This window comes from Drosophila elegans, unplaced genomic scaffold (genome assembly GCF_018152505.1).
Source record: "Drosophila elegans isolate 14027-0461.03 unplaced genomic scaffold, ASM1815250v1 contig_814, whole genome shotgun sequence".
NCBI lineage: Eukaryota > Metazoa > Arthropoda > Insecta > Diptera > Drosophilidae > Drosophila > Drosophila elegans.
This window is the reverse complement of record NW_024546167.1, coordinates 2,310,217-2,319,712: the sequence shown is the minus strand read 5'-3', so window position 1 is coordinate 2,319,712 and position 9,496 is coordinate 2,310,217. Positions and strand designations below refer to the sequence as shown.

The 9,496-nt window shown below is 37.5% G+C and overlaps 1 long non-coding RNA gene across 1 annotated transcript; it reads right to left on the bottom strand.

Moving 5' to 3' along the window:
- Positions 1-5,715: 5,715 nt before the first annotated feature.
- On the bottom strand, positions 5,716-6,590 carry LOC121467871. Its single transcript, XR_005977891.1, has 3 exons — positions 6,200-6,590; positions 5,985-6,122; positions 5,716-5,917 (listed from the first exon to the last, which is right to left on the bottom strand). It is a non-coding gene; the product is annotated as an uncharacterized LOC121467871 (long non-coding RNA).
- Between the last annotated feature and the right edge of the window lie 2,906 nt (positions 6,591-9,496).

The window sequence follows — 9,496 nt, the reverse complement described above, 5'->3', positions numbered from 1 at the left end:
TTTATTACTTCGTGCTAAATTTACAAATTATAAGAAATACACGCACAAATTAAAAAACCTATAGTTAACCACATTTAGAACAAACCTGTATGCTGAATTTCCATTCCAAATTGATAGGTTGTTTCTTCGGAAAATTATTAATTTAAAAATCGAAAAATTGCATACTTGTAAAAAGCACATTTATGCCAATAAAACAGGCCAAATTTCCCATAGTGCAGTGGGTTGTTTGCACCTGTAAGTGTGTGTGTGTGTGTGCCGACTGCGGTTTTATAGTGTTCGTGTACGTCCGCTACCTGCCATGATGCAAATATCAATAAAATTAATTTTAAAGTAAATATTAATTAACAAAATTCTTCGCTACAATTATGAATGTTATGAAATGTTACCGATCCGTTATAATGCCGTTTTTTAAATGAGTCTCAGTATACAGCTGCAAACATTAATATCGACAAGCGCAAATTGAAGCAATTATATACTTTATACACAATGTTATATATATGTATGTACAATATTAACCTGCATTTGTTGCGGTCATTTAATACCTTTCCATTGTTAAGTCCTGTGACTTTGTAACTAATTTAATATTTACTCACAAAATTGGTTTTGGCTCCCTTGAGGAAATGAAAAGGTTTTTCATTACGGCAAATACTTGTGCTGTTACATCTTTAAACTTGATAAACACACAGCAAGGAAAACAGCAAGGAACATAAATTGAAATTTGATCCGTTATCGGAAACTGAAATTCAGCAAAGACTTAACTTTCTGAAACAAATTTGATTTAAGCATGATTTTGCCAATTACACAACTCGCTAGGGAATGGCCTGCAACGACCTTAACCGGCAATTTGGGGCCCATAAAATGTGACAAGTTGGTATATTTGTAGACACAAAATCAAGTGCCAAATTGGGGAATTTGATTCATTTGTCATTTATTTAAATTTTCCACATTTGCCAGGCTAATTTCATTGTCACGCTGGCGAGGCGGCGAATGTGGGCCAATACTGTTGCCATTGGCATTGGGTCGGTCGATTGTTATGTCTGACAGCGACAAATGTCAGAATGCCAAATCACTGGGAATATACGTAAAAAAAAAGTGTAGGCAAACAATTTGTTTTATTTGCATTTCACACATTCTCAGCGATTCGTGCGAGCTCCCAAAAATATGCTATACCATAAACGTTTGCTGCTGTCCAAATAAAAAAAAAAAAATAAAAGGAAAAGTGCCACACACGCACACATATGTTCGTTTGCCAAACAAAAGAGAAAAGGAAAATGTGGAAAAATACTTTTTTTGCCTAGCCATTTTAATCCACTTTTCAAAATTTATTATGCAGAAACGTTCAAAAATTTGCCGCCAAAGTTTTCTGCTAAAAAAAAAAAAAAACAACGACAATCATCTCTTTGGGTTTAGATTTGTTTTTGTGCGCCAGTCTGGAGCTGTCCACATGTTTTGGGGTCATAAATCTGCAATTACCAGTCATGCTGGCAGGATCGTTCCCCATCCTGTCCAGCATTGTCGTGCATTGGTCGACGCATTTTGCTGGCCGCCGCCAACTTGCCGGGCAAGTTGAAAAATTCGCTTGATGAATCGCTTTTTGCCGTCGAATGATTTTCGAGTTAAGTCGGCAACTTAAAGCGGCACCAATGTGACATCTAAATTATGCTTAGAGTCGTCTGTTTGCCTGCAATTTGATTGGAGATCAAGCCAGGTCCCCTCCGGGAAAGTTACCCAGCTAGTTTAGCTTGGCCCGGCCTGAAAAATAAATAAACAAAACAGTTGAAAAGAAACTTGAAGTTGACTAGTTTCCCTGGCCTCTCGGGCGGCTCCTTTGCTCCACTTGCTTTCTTTATTTCGTCTTGGTTTTCTTTCAGGACTCTGCGCCCCCCGCTTCCCCTCTCCCTCTGTCACTATTCTTTTTTTTTTGTTTTTTTTGAGCCGGTAATTTTTGCCATTTCTTGGCCGAGTCCTGCTCGACTAACTTGTATGCGTTCATGCTTGGCAGCCAATTCAAGTCGTGTCATTTTGTTGAGTTTGTGTTGAGAGTTCGTTGAGTTACCGACTCTCACCGATCTCTCCTTCCATTCCATTCCGAAAGCCATATCCCCATTTCCACAGCTTTCACCGCTTGTAATTCAAATGTCAGTCAGTCAGTCAGTCGCTTCTTCGTTGGCTCAGTCGGCACGTCAATGTGGGCCAAACTCTGAGCCAAGCTCCTCCAACCACTTGAGTCTTGCCAACAGAGTCTCTGGTTGCCTTTCCCTTTGCTTTTGCCTTTGCTTTTACCCCCATCCCCATTCCATATCATCTCCGACTCCTGGACAGGTGTTGTCTCATTTGTAGCATTGCATGTGCGTGTGTGGTCTCCTAGTTTTTCCTTGAGTTTTCCCCGCTCTCCAGTTTGCGGCTAGCAGCTAGGAAACCGAACGATGCTAGCTGCTCTCTTTCGTTTGCCTTGCGTGAGCCTGGGGAAAATAAATTATTTATTGAACTCGGTTCGTCGGGCACACGAATTTTCCAAACACAATAAACTACATACATGGATAAATTGATTCTTGTTTGGTTTCTGGGTAATCAACTGAAATCTTTGGCAATCATCGATCAAAGAGTAAAAAGCACTTTGCAATGTTTCTCAGCATGTATGGAAATATATATATAAATCTAAACTCTATAAACTCTATACAAAGGGACAGACAGTTTAGGCAGTTACTTTTAGTTTTTGTTTCTAACAGATTTTCATGTTTTAAAACACACACGCTTCTTCTCATGTATGGAAATACAAAATGTAAGCCTTTTAGAAAGGAATAGTTCAGACTGCTATTTATAGTTTGTGTTGCTTTTACATTTGCGTGTTATAAAGCTCTACGTTAATTTAAATTTTTATTTATAAAATTAATATTTAATTTAAAGCTTTATAACTGCCTTAAAACCTCTTGATTGTATAACTTATTCCTGTTTTTGGCTTAACTAAACTATGTCAGAGCTCGGGTATTCCAAACTGGGGGTATAAAATCGGGAAAACTTATCGTCTAAGTAAACAAAAAACACATTTTTAATTTGTGGTTCCGAACTTGAACTCTGTGGCTCTATTCCACCATGCTTGTATTTAATATTCTTTGGCAATATTAGTCCAAACTATTTCAAAAGCTTGCATGTTTATTAACTAATTTATGGTGTTCCACTCAACCGTAAATATTCAACCATGGACAAAGTGTTCTGCCTTAAAAGACTCTTAAATATTTACCACAGTACTTTTCGACATCACATCAAGAGTGAATTCATGGCGATGTCAACTGGCTAAAATATTCGTGCCATTGTGGAGTCCTGTCATTGTTCCCGATTCGCTCCTTGCGTATTTGCACGCCGCCGGCTAAAGTTCGCACTCCACTCCGTACTCCGGACTCCGGACTGCGCACTCCACACGCTGGGATCCACAACTCACGGCTTATGAATTTTTGGCCTTAGGAGCATCAGCAGCAGCAGCAGCAGCAGCAGCATCAGCTTCAGTTCCAGCTTGGCGCGTATAAATTTCACAAGCCGGTTGTCATAAGAGTGCCCAAGATACAAGAGGGAAGGGGAATGCCGCTGGCTGAGGAGGGGGGCGGAAGGGTAAAAAAAAAAAAAGGGGGACGAGGTCATGGTATCTCGGTGCCATAAAACGCTGGCTAAGTGTAGCTCAAAACGGGTTAAATTGCAATTACGTGCCGGCCACTTGCCCCAGAGCATTACTGGGCCGCAACATGTTGATTGTCTGGGCGCCGGAAGGGTTGAATCGAGGTCCTAGTCAGCACTGGCTGCACCTCCTAACTACGTGTTTTCCACCTTGGACTACTCTCTGACTGGGCATAAATTCAGGTGGAACTAGGAGCCATAGCCACAGCCACAGCACCGGAGACGTGTCGGTTATCTACGACCCTGCTGCGTCTGCGGGTCTACAAAGTTTTTAATTAAAAAATGCAGCCAAGTATTTTTTTGCCCTGGCAAAAAAAAAAAGGCAAATTGAAAAGGAAAATAAATAGGCGGATATACATATTCGCAAAAATCGATTCCTATTGCCAAATCAATCTGCATATTAACAAAAGTGCACATCTCCATCTCCATCTCCATCTCCGTCTACGTCTACGTCTCCAATACCGATAAATATGTACATAACTTAGGCAGTAGCCTGCCCAGCCTGTTCCTGTCGTTTCTCTCTGCGAAAGTTTTGGTCACGGCCCTTGCACTTTGTCAGGTTTTTTGTTGTGCCGCCTCCGCAAAGGAAAATTGAAAAACTAATTTTCAACAACAAAATCAAAGCAAAAAGCATCTGTGAAGGGAAAAACTTGGTTTGCATAAAATTACCATAATACAATTTCGATAATTTCCACAAACTACTACGTAGTTTGACAGTGGAGGCGAATGAAGGCACACAACTTGAGCTGCAACTTGACTACTTGACTACTGCTGACATTTCCTCCAAGGAGCCATGAAGCTCCTGATGGTAACTGTGTCAGTGTGAGCAACAACGTGTTAACCAGTATTTGCCCTGGCCCTGACAATTTTTGGCACCTACTGGAAGTCACTGTGACAGCGACAGTGACAGCGACAGCGTGAGGACCCATCAATCATGGTCCTTGAGAGGCCGTCCTGACATGCGGGTTACGCTTAGACCACGTAAGACCGCGGATGGTTCAAGGCTGTTAACGTGAGGGCAAGGTCAAACAGTGATTTATGAGGGGATTTACCGGAGACGAGAATGGATTTAAATGACGGTATTCAGCTGCTGAGATATAATGGTCGTTTAAAAATAATGTATTCCGTCAAAGTAAACTCTAAAGATGATGGAACACTCTACTCACGTATGCCGGCTACTCCAACAACACAACCTGTTTGCAAAAAAAAATAAGCTTAGAACTTTAATACAATTTATAAGATTCGTTAAATTATAAAAATTGTATTAAAGTAATTAAATAAATAAACTTGGTCAGAATCACTTGTAGCTTGTGAATAGGTCTAGTTTAAAGATGGTAATAAAGAATCAATCAATCGCTTTCTTCCGTCTCTTACATATTTGTGAGCGAATACATTATAATTAGTGAAGACACCGCATCACCGATAGAACTTGCAAAATTAAAAAAAAAACTGTTAACTGGAGCTATGAAGTGATACCAAAATCTAACTAATTCAAAGTAAACAAATTGAATAATAAAAAATACTAAATATAAGATTGCCGTCAAATACTACTCCATTGATACTGAGCATACAAAACATTAATTATCTTAGAATATATAACAAAACGTTGCAAAGACAAATAGTTAGTGTTGCTTCTGTTTCAAAGTCGTATATCTTAGTGGAACAGTAAGAAACGGACTCTGATGTAATCGTTTATCAAAATTTGAGTGATTCTTAAATATTTTATTTAACAAAAGCAATTGTTTCTCTACACGCAGAAAAATAGTTGGAAATATACACCTGTGAATTGGATAATACAACTATTTTAAATAGGTGCTGGGGAGCGATCCAATTTGTTGGTTGGATTATCTAGTTTTCTTGGATCCACAGGAATTGGATATATTCACCAACTGAGAGAGTTCGACAAAACAAGCGCTTGTTTGCTTGATCCAACTTTTTTGTATATGGTTGCTATTTAGTTGGTTCATAAAACCATCTACCAGTGATATTATATCTATTTTAATTGCTTTAAAAAAATTTTCAATAAGTTCTTTATTTTCAAATAAATTGTAATTGAATGCATTTGACGACAAATAGCCTTTTTTCTAGTAGGAGTAACTCTTAAGGAATGGAGGCGATAATCGGAAGTCCTACTCCACCGCTCAGTAGCATCAACCTCGGGTTCGAGGTATCGTCTTAACCACTCCAGGTCTTCCTTCACTTCACCCTGTTCATCTCTCTTTACTCCATCGTCATGAACAGTTGTTGGCTGTTAAGAGAAAAAAGTTAAAAAAGAAACTTTATAGAAATGGAAAGGGACATTTCTCATGACATACCTGTTCGGACTCTTTCGACCGTAATCCTGAAGCACGCAAATCTTTTATTATACAGGTATATTTATCATATAATTTACCCCTGGGCTGCTTCGCGCCTACCAAATAAGTTTTCGGCTGCCTTGGTACGTAGTACGTTGCCTAGAAAACAAAATAGTTATTAGAAAATTGTTGTTTTATAAATTCAGGCATCAATTAATGAGCATGAGAGAACTTACCTTTAAAAAGAACAATCAAAAATTCTGCGTTCTCGGGATCCACATTTTCCAAAAACTCCAAACTTTTTTCATCCATCTCTTTTTGTAGAATTTTCTAGGAACTAAACACAAAAAAACGCGCAATACCGGAACGAGCGAAGCGAGCGTGGCGAGCAGCCGAAAAGAACAGAAAAGAGTAGGGATGAAAAATGCAAAGCCAATGATAGTCGAGAGTTGATTGTCGATTATTGTAAAATAATCGATGTTATCGATTTTTGTAGGCTTAAAAATTGACAAAAATTGAACACTTTATTTGAATGATTAATTGCCGTTTGTTTTTATTTTCACGTATACGTGTTAAATAATCGTTTGTATGTACTTTTGTGATATTATTTTGGTATATTTAAGTATTGATGATGAATTTTCTCGAATTGAAAAAATTTATTTTCATAAAAATTTAACTCTTAACCTATAAATTCAAAAGAATTTTCGAGGATTGAATAAAGTCAGTCGAATACGATTTTCAACTAAGATTAATCGAGTTCTTTTCTGCCTTTCAAAAAAGTTGACTCATTAATCGAAATTCGAATTCCAGTATAAGTCATCATTTCCAACAAAGTTGGCAGTCTTATCCAATTCAAAGCATATAAAAACCAATCGGAGGTATCATTTTTAAATTGCTAAAATAACCATCACCGTTATTTGATCTTTCATTTTAAATAGGTACAACATCCAATTTTTTCTCACCCAATAAAAATTGGATGCTCTTTCTAACCATTTTTCTGCGTGTAGGTTTAGTTTTTGGGGCTTAGTTGACTTTTTTCTGGAAATGCTCATATGGAAATATTAAACTTTTTAAATTAAATTAAAAGTTAAAGAGAAAAATTAAAAATTAAAATTTAAGCAAATTCCTATGTTTAATATTTTTCCAATACTATCTTTAAATTTAATTAAAGATGTCAAAATGGTTTACAAATACCTAACGTGAAACATAGCTCAAAGTCCTATTATTAAACCGAATGCTTACATGTTTAAAGTTATTCAATTTCCAAGATTAGTAAATTATAACTAGCATATGGAATATAACCATTTATTTTTTAAATTGCTTCTACAGCAGCAACACGTCTTGAGCAGAAATCACAACCTTAGGGATTTATATTCCTCTTTCCGGCTTATCTCGCATATCATCACACCTCGCTGATATGTCACACCATATCACATTATATGTTGGGCGTATCTTGAACCGCAAGTGTTTATCCAAGAAGTCGTCTCTGTGTTTTTATTTGGGAGCCAAAGAGAAGGCAGAAAACCACAGAGCTGACAAACTTTAGCTTATGCACAATTCAGATTGCATTGTCAGCAATTTTTCCATTTTTGACTTTTTCCACATGCCAACTTTTCTACGAGCTATTGTTTTTCTACCATTCTTTCTGTTTGTTTTTGTTTTTTTTTATTTGTTTTTCCTCACGCGTTTCTCCCGCATAGCGTAGACATGACAAATGATGTCAGCGCTCGTGCATAGTTTCCCGGAAAGGAAAACAGGGAGTTTGGAGTGCGGCGGAAAGGGTCCTGACAGTGTTGAAAAATGTGCGCTGCAAAATCAACACAAACATTCGCCGAGGCAGCAAGTTGGCCTCACTCGGGCGTGACATGTCGCGCTAAAAGTTTTTCCAATGCAAAGAATCACTGTGAAAAGCGCCCGTCTTGAGGGAGAAAGTTTCGAAATCATATGAGAGGGCATTGATTATCATAATTGAAATAAGCTCAGTTCAAAAAGTCAAATACCAACTAATGCTCCCAAGCCAGAGTGAATAGTTATTAAGTTGCAAACATTTATGGAAGCACTTAACCCTGGAAGGCTTAGTTTTTGGTTTTGAGCTGCGAATCATAATAAATTAATTTTTGGGTTTTAAATGTTTGGGAAAGTGTTCAAATAAGTCTGGCTAACATGGCAAAAATTTGATTTGCCTGCCAAAAATGTTTAATTTTTACTTTTTTATGAATTTTAAAATATTTTTTACTTTTGAAAAAATCGATTTGCTTAATGAAACGATTTTTTCTTGAGAATTTTCCAGTTTGAATTTTGGTGAAGACATCTTAATGTTCAATTGATTGACAATGAGGCAACTGTTTTAAACAATGATAAACTTATTAAAAACTATATATCAATCAATAAAAACAAAAATATTTTTCGTTTAATTAAAAGTCTCTGTAGCTCGAATTTTTAATTAAAATTAAATAACGCGGAAAGCTATTTAGCTTTGAAAGAAATGTGTAGAGTTCAAAGGCAACCCTTTGAAAATATTTTCACATTTTAAAAACTAGTTTTTGGGAGTGAAGAAAATAATTAAAATATGCTTTTTCAGTATATAAATATTTGTATTTTGAGATTTGTGTGCAAACTGTAAATGTAATTTGGATTTTATAAAAGAAATTTTCTAACTCTTACTTCTCTTACTTAAGCAACCATTAAAAAATAGATGAAACTAATAAAAACATGCTATTTCGGTTTATAAATATTTGCATTGGCACACACGCCATCCCAAACGAGCTTCCTAAGACAACACAAATTAATTCAAAATATCCCTGGGACATAGTCATCGTCCAGGTGGTAGAGAAATCTGGGCTCAAGCAATCGTAGTTGCTCTTTGCCGGTACGCATCTTAAATGTAATTTGCATTTGAGGCGAGGCGAGGCGATGCGATGCGATGCGATGAGAAGCAGAGCAAGGAGCCGAACCCTTTTGGATTAAGGGCTCAAACTCAATGCTCTCCTGGCTAATTATAATTGTCTGTCTGCAGGGACGTCGTCTGAGTGTGAGCGCTGTGGCCTGCTGCGCTTAATTTGAGTGGCCACAAAATGATTTTGAAAGCGCTTAAACTGTAATTAAATTTTGACATCATTGACCAGAACTCCGATTAACATCCAAGGCAAATACCATTAAAAGAACAGACCGTAAATGATAATCGGGTGTGGCCTGCTGAATGCCGTTTACGTTCTTTAAGGGGATGTTAACAAGCTTAAACTTTATCCGGGAAAATCATTTCCCCCGAGTTTGTCTTCACTTTGTTCGACTATTTACGCTCCGTGGCAGATGTGTGTCAATAAGCAGAGCTCAATGCTGGCTCAAGCGTTTTAAAACTTGCCTCTGTAGAGGCCATCATCTCCATTTGAGCCATAAAGCTAAGTAACTTAAGCACAATGCAGCATCAGTGAAAGCGGGGAAAGTGGCCAAGTGGTGGCGGAGGAGGGGGTCAGGTCCGGGCAATTGGCCAAGTTATCATAGAAATGAGTTATTTGTTAGATCCATCATCCTGA